The following is a 7,455-nucleotide window of genomic DNA, read 5'->3' on the forward strand; positions in this document are numbered from 1 at the left end:
GCCCCGGTACCTCCTGCCGGCAGCCGGACGGAGCTCTCGGGCCCGTGTCCCGCCGCGGGGGGGCGGTGCCCGGTCACTCCTTCCCGCGGGAGGGAGGGCTAAGGTAGCGCTGCGGGTTTGCCCTGAGAAATCAGGGGAGCGGTGATGCCGGGGGTCACGCTTTGGGGTAGCGGGGGGTCAGGCTGGAGGGGGGTGTTACGGTTGGAATGCCCAAAAGGTTGGGGGGATCCCGTGAAAGGGCGAGTTCCAGCGGGCTCCTCCGCAGTCCTTCGCTGACCAGAGGTCCAGGTGAAAGGGCCGGGGGCTTGGATGGGGCTGTGGAGCCGAGCTGAGACCCTGGAACACGGGAGCCCGGCCTGCTCCGGGGACCGTCGTACCTCCCACGCGTGCGCCTCTGCTCAGGCAGCTTGCTGGGAAGGAGACATAAGCTGTGTCAACTCCCTTCTGGAGAGGAAGGCTGTAACAAGGGCCGCCGGCCAGGAGAGAGGGCATGGGATGCGCCCAGGAGCGGGGCAGAGCTGGTCACCCCGTGTGGCTGACGCCACTTCGGCACCGCTTAGTTCGGAATGGAGGTTCGGTTGTGCTTCAGGCGTGTTAGCTGACAGTAGCTCAGATGCTTCCCATCCTTGCATGGGAAACGGTTAATTGCTTTAGCTTCTGGAGGGAAAACAGGCTTGTTAACGTGGGCTGATGCTGCTGGCGCCTAAACTGGGTGGCCTACGGTTTCTCTGGCAAGTTAAGGAGTTCTGCTGGAGCTTCCCAGCCTGTTACGGGTGTCCCAGTGCAGAGTCTTCACGGTGGGAAATAGCAGGGGAAAATTGCTTTGTGTAGGTAAAATATCTTGAAGGGTGGCTGTTGTTTTCCTGTGTTCTGGTGGGCTTAAATCCTAACTTAAGGCAGAGGTGGCAGTTGGTTGGGTTTTTTTAATAACTTAGATATACTTTGGTGAGCGTTCTTGTTGACAGAAGAACCCTTCTTTTTCTCTAGTTGCTTTGCCCTTTACGTTAGCAGAGGTGTTTGTGGCAGATGTACCAGGAGGCTGATCCAGATCAAAATTAACTTTGCTTTGGTCTAACCTGATCACTTCCCTGATTTCCATCACCAGGTAGAGGCACTCCGTGGCCTTGCAGGCAATAGGAGAAGGGAGGATAGAGATGGGAGTGAATGGTTGGAAACTGCAGATTGTCTTCTAGTGGCACTTTGAGAATTAACATGCTTGTGGAACTACTACCTTTAGCTTAGTTTGCCAGCTATGTGTCTGGATGTTCATTTTAGCTTCTCTTTGCTATTCAGGCAAAAAAAGGCAGAAAGTAAATTTTAAGTTATTTTTCCCTTGAGGACTCTTGCACAAAAAGAAGAAGGTTGTGTTGCAGACATCCAGGGAATCATTCCTTCCGGGAAAGCTTAGGTTGAGTTTTAGAAACTTTACTATTTTTTTTTAATTGTGGAAGCTGAATTTTATAAGAATCTGGAGTTTGGACTAAACTTCTTGTTCAGATATCTGTATATGCTTTATAAATATGTAGTGTAAAGCCAGACTCCTTATCCTCCTGGGATTTTTTTTTGCCTCTGCGCTGTGAGAATAGCCCTCACTTTCTCTTTCTGCATCACTTAGGACATCGTTATCTGTCTTCTGCTTGTTTAATGACTCAGCTTGTCTTCCACCTAAGATGTCATGGTTCTGGATGGCTTTTTTAAAAATATAAAAATAGCTAAAACTGTTGCAACGCTAATAGGTGTTATATGTACTGTTGTAACATCTACTTTGTACTTTTGACTTGGATGTGTAGGCTGGAAGGGCTAGGGGGAAGGTGGAACTAAAAATGATGTTAAAGGTCATTGAATCACAGGCTGAACTAATAGCATAGTACACTTCAACATCACCTCTCTATACTGCCAAGCCACCTCTTCCACTCATGAACAAGTCTTGATTACCTGATGGACTAACAAGAATGTGTTATATTCTCTTGGTGGCTTGGATAAAATAACAAGCAGGTTTGGGTTTTCGGTGGGATTTTTCTTATGAGTTGGTTTGTGTGGTGGGTTTTTTTCCCCTAACCAGTCTTTAAGTGGGCCGTTTCTATTAGTCCTTTATTGAAAACACTGAAGTCTTGATATTTGTACAAACCACCCGAAACAAGTAAGACTGGTAGCTGAAATCCCTTGGAGCGTAGCTGCTAGCAGATGCCTAGAAAAGAGATCTTTCCCTGATATACCCTTCCAGCTGCCAAAAGACTGTGGTTTAGGGGTTTCTTGACAAGGGATTCTACTCAGGTTACTTGCTAGAACAGCAACTGATGGATCTATTTCTCCACAGACACCCTGCACCTCATGATTTTGCCTTCTGAATTACTTGTTTTGAACCTGTTTGTACTTTCAGATTCCATTATGTCGTATTGCAGTGAATTCCACAATTTAATAATACTTCCCCCTCCGCCAATGCAATTAATGTCTAAAACCATACAATGCTCCCTTGTTCTCCTACTGTGTAGCTGTTATTTCCTTATACACTATTCTTTTTATTTTCATCAGCATGAGTAGCCACTGAAGCCACTTTGTTACTGACTAGCACAATATGTTTTGGCTTTATAAAATATTGTCTGCTTCAGTAATGTCTCCTTGTCTAGTAGAAACATGGGTTGTATCACTGTCTCCTGTAAATGCACATTTCAACGTAAGCCTTCTTGCTTGTAGCTAAGCCATTAGCAGACTGCACCCCTCAAGCACTGTTGTAACTAAAATCCATGTGTGTAGATTTTTTTGTAGAGTGTTTGTCCGGTTTCCTATTCTGTGTAATTTAGGACAGTAATCTATAGAAATAATACCCGGGACTGCTACACCAGGTGTGGTGGTGGGGAGGACACTACCTGCACATTTCATGTTCTGTGGAGGGCTGAAATACCTTCTTCGCTATGACTGCAGGCTGGTTTTTTTTTTTTTCTTTTCTTTTCCTTTTTTTAATACTAATTATAAAATATTTAGGAATGAAAAGTTTTACCGACTTGAAGTATGAACAGTGTGTATTTGCTGCATTAGAGTGTAAAAGGAGCACTTCTTAGGTGAGGATTTCCATTTTATCCCCATTTGACAGTGAACTATTTTGCTCTACTGCCAGCTGACTTCTCTGAAGTAGCTACAGTTACTTCATTAGGTCTTGCAGGTGAATCTCTCATACCCTCTCAGTTTCTAGGGAAACTGACATGTTATTTTTTTTAGCTTGCATCAATACCAGGAAGAAAACTGGCTAAACATAATTCTCTGTCTTTTTCAAAGGGAGAAAGGAAACACTGATCCTGCTGCTTTCATGGTTGCTTTTGGAGGGGCCTGGCTTCAGTAATCCTTCAAGCTTAGACACAGGTCTCTCTAAAATAGCATAGGAAGCTAGAATTTTAGGACAGAAGTTCATGCTAACAGTAATAATTACTTTGTATTGAATTTCTATCCATTTAAAAAAAACTCTTTTAGCATTTACAGCAGGATCTAAGCAAAGAGCCCCCCAAACTGATCAGAGCAGATGTCATCCAGTGATAAAGACTTGTCCTGCTTGCTGTCAACTTCATGGGTTCCATCATGTCTCATTTATTTGTTTTTTTTTTAAAGCCTTTGTTCCTGTTGTCTATAATTTCCTGGAGGTTACTGGGAATAGGGGAAGACGGGAAGAGAAGAGCATGAATTATGGATTTGCAGTTTGGGCAGTGATGGCAAAAGGGGCCAGGGGCTCAAGGGTTCTCATGCAGAAAGCAGAGAGAGGGAAGGGAGGCCTGTGGTGGCTAGGTCTGTAGAATTGTTTAAGAAATGGTGCAGTGAATTTATAAAAGCTGATCTTGCTGATCTATGCTGTTTAGAAAGCCATATGTCTAGGGAGACCAAAAAGCAGGGGAGGGTCTAGGTGACTCCAGCTAGCTCTACTATTAACTGTTTGGAGGGAGAGGAACATTGGCTAGGTGCTGTCTCTGCTTCTCTCTCTTTTTAAAAAACTCCCTTAAAAAAAACCCAACACCCCCAACCCACCCCCAAACAAACAAACCCCACCACCACCTCCTTTTAAACTGAAAGAGGGATTGTCTTGAGTTTTTTCCTGTAAGAGGGGAAATGAGGGGAAGATACTGACAGTCATGACATCATGTAAACTGCAAGGGGACAGCTAAGCTTTGTGGGAGAGAGAAGTAGAAGAGAGGGTGAACTGGAACAGCTGGTGTGAGCTGGGGACATGGGGGTGTGAAGGAAGAAGCATTAAGCCCCTGACCTGATAGAGGAAAAGTGTGAAGCACTGACTGGGGTGGGGAATCCAGCCAATACCCATGAGTGAAGAACAGACCACTCAGTAGTGAATGGGAGAAAAAGGTATTTGGCATAAAGTAAGACAGCAAAGGTTCCGAAACCCTGACGCAGAAGGATGGGAGATCTTTCAGAGGGAGCTTGTTGAGGAGAGGAGGATGCTAAAGGAAGGCAAGGAGATCCTGCTGCACATGAAATGCACTTGGGCTATAGTATGATTATTTGATTTTATTTTTTTTTCCCCTCCCTGTCCTCTCCTCATGCTGTAATGAAGGTTTAAACAGGCCCTTCCCTTCTCCTGCTATTAGTATGATTGTACATAGTGCTTTGTGCTGAACAGAAGCGAGGGAAATGATCTGTGCTTGGGGGGAAGAGGGAGGGAGTCCAGTAAAAATGTCTCTCTCTGTTCTGGATCTGGTCCAGAGAGGGACCATGCAAACCAGGGCAAAATTAGTAGCTGTGGATTGAAGAAGTGAGATTATGACTAAATGTGATGAGTAATTAAGGGGGGGATGAATCTTTAAATATTGCAAGATCTTGGGCTGTTGAACCCTCTGGGCTTGAGAGCTTTGCTTGAAATAAGTGGTAAGGGATGTCCTTGGCACATGTAGTCTTTTGCAGCTGTCCATGTTCTTTTGTGGGGTGGAATCACAGAAGCAGAAGAAGAAGGACTGCTGTTCAACCTACACTTTTTCCTGAAGGAGAGGCATGCCACACATACCTGTCAAAGACTATGTGCACATGGTTTTGTTTTGACACCCTCTGGTTCAGTAGATGGCTAGACCTGCTGTACCAAATCTGTGTGTGACAAGATTCTGGGGCTGTATCATCTTTCAGACATCCTTTTTAACTGGAGCAGAGAAGTATCCCCACTCCTTCCCCCTTCCCCCAGGTTTGTGTTCTCTTCTAGTTCCATGAGAATAGCATCTAGCTCTGGCCAAATAATACATTTGCTTGGACAGGATATAACTTTGGGCAGAGATAATAAACACCTCATCAGTGAAAAGCTGATGATTATTGGGAGCCTCCTGACCTTTCTGCTGAGTCTGTCAGCCATGTCAGCATTCTCAGATGCTCCCACTTCTCTAATTTGCAAACTACTTGGGTCCAGCGTGGGAAGCCAGCAGGGGACATCCCTGGATGGAGAGCCAGGCATGTGAGAAGGCAGAGGAGACAGTAGCTGTAGCTGTATTGAGAGGGTGGACAGCAGAGAGAATCTGTGGTTATTAGAGAATTTGGAAACCTCTGTGCACCTTCAGTGATTTAGAAAACTGTATTTTACCGATTGAAGAGCATTCATTTAATCTGCTAAAAGCATAGTTGATTGCAAGTGACCTTTGGTTATTACCACTTTGGGTTAAATTTGAACTGACAGCCTAGGGATGAAAAGCTCCAGATTGTGTTTCTAAGCTCTCTCAGACACCTGTTCCCTTATTCTTACTAGGATCTTCTTCCCTTTTCCGCAACTGTGGGGATATAGATGCATCCGCTACAGGTGTTAATGGATACAGATGATCCTTACTGGGAAGAGGATGAAAACTCTCCCCCTCTTTCCAGATCATCAAGGAGCAGAGCGTTTTAGTTTCGGAGTCTGGGGGGACCGTTGCTTTGATTTGTCCCAGCAAGAGCTAATGCAAACAGACTTGGATCAGCAGTCTTAATGATTATACCTGTACTATAACTTGCAACTTGACAAGAGCCATTGCTTTGTCAAAAAGACCTAACATGAGAAGTTTGAGTTGAAGCTGATTTATTTGTTTATTTTTACACTTAATGTGTTACACTTGTTTTGAGGTAAGGTAAATGTAGACGATGTGACCTCAAACAGGAATTCTTGCATCATGTTCTGTGGGTTATGGAAACTTTCATAAACTAACTACAGTAACTAGCATGCAAGCCTTGTGTTTTGGTTAGAATTGAGGCTGTACTTCATGGAGCTTGCATTTCAAAAGATTGTGATAATACCAAGCATATGGCATACAGAACTATGGCTAATGATTAAAAAAAAAAAGTGCCACAACAGATTTCTGTTCCTGACTGGTGTTTCAATTATGGAAGTGATTCAGTTAAATAAGAAAATGCCCATGCTCTGGCATTTGACTTAATTGGTGATGTGCCCCAGACTGTGGGGGGTGAATGCAGAGTGGGTAAGGAATTTGGCTAGCATATTTAGCACTGGATACAGTCTACTTCTGTCTGTGATTTGGAGAACCTGATGACTTTAAAGGAAACTAAAATCTATTTTAGTTATAGGTAGATGGTTGCAAAAGGAGGGGAGCCTAATGCAACCAAAAAACCAGTGGTGTCCTGGACAGAATTGCCGGGTGTGGCCTGGTTTACTTACCAAAATCCAGGGATTAGCGTGACAAGTTTTGATAGATCTCAAGCCATCATTTCGTAACTAGTAGAAGTATGTCACAGTAAGGACGCCTTGTAAAACGCTGCAGATTACCTTTGTGGCAGTTCACAGTAGTATCGGTGATAAAATTGGAAATGTCTTTAAAATACTACTTTAAAGGACTACAGTGAAACCAGTGGTTTCTCCTAGCCTTTCTGCTCATAATGCTTCATTCATAGGTCTGTGTGAGGAGCTGCCTTGTTTGAGCAGTATCAGTTATTCTCCATACAACAAAGTTATCCTGAATAAGCTGGTATAGGTACTGTGGTAGCTTTAGTATGTGGATTATATCACAAGTGAAATGATCTTAGCTTCAATAGGGGTCCTAACTGTGCTTTTATGTCCTGAAATACCTGAGCAATGGCTGACAACCCTCCGTTTTGGAAAGGTGGAGAGCAAGAACAGGGACTGCCAGGTAGCTGCTGCCTCCCTGCAGAACATCTGACCAAGTGAGCTTGAGCCAGGAGAGGCCCCTGAGTTCTCCGTTCCTCCACATGATCTGCAAACCCGGGGTGGCAGTAGGCATCTCCTGCTGTCCACAGGCTCTGTCCTTCCCCCTTTGTCAGAGGAGAGAAACATTTTCAAAAGTTGGCTAAGAACTCGCTCCCTGGTTTAACCCCATCCCCCAACACAAAATTCCTTTGTTTAACTGTACTAACAAGGGAGAAGAAACCTAAATAATTTTACTAATTCCATTGATAAACATCAAACATATTGCTGCCATCACTTGACCTGGATTTCTGTAGTGTGATCTCTGGGGGGGGGGGGGGGGTTGGGGA

General features: G+C 44.4%; 1 protein-coding gene across 2 annotated transcripts in view; it reads left to right on the plus strand.

Annotated features, from left to right (window-relative positions):
* Positions 1-7,455, plus strand: part of CHPT1 (choline phosphotransferase 1) — a 23,289-nt gene that overhangs the window by 447 nt on the left and 15,387 nt on the right. The gene's annotated exons all lie outside the window — the stretch shown is intronic.

This window comes from Haliaeetus leucocephalus, unplaced genomic scaffold (genome assembly GCF_000737465.1).
Source record: "Haliaeetus leucocephalus isolate CR32 unplaced genomic scaffold, Haliaeetus_leucocephalus-4.0 Scaffold206, whole genome shotgun sequence".
Classification (NCBI taxonomy): Eukaryota; Metazoa; Chordata; class Aves; order Accipitriformes; family Accipitridae; genus Haliaeetus; species Haliaeetus leucocephalus.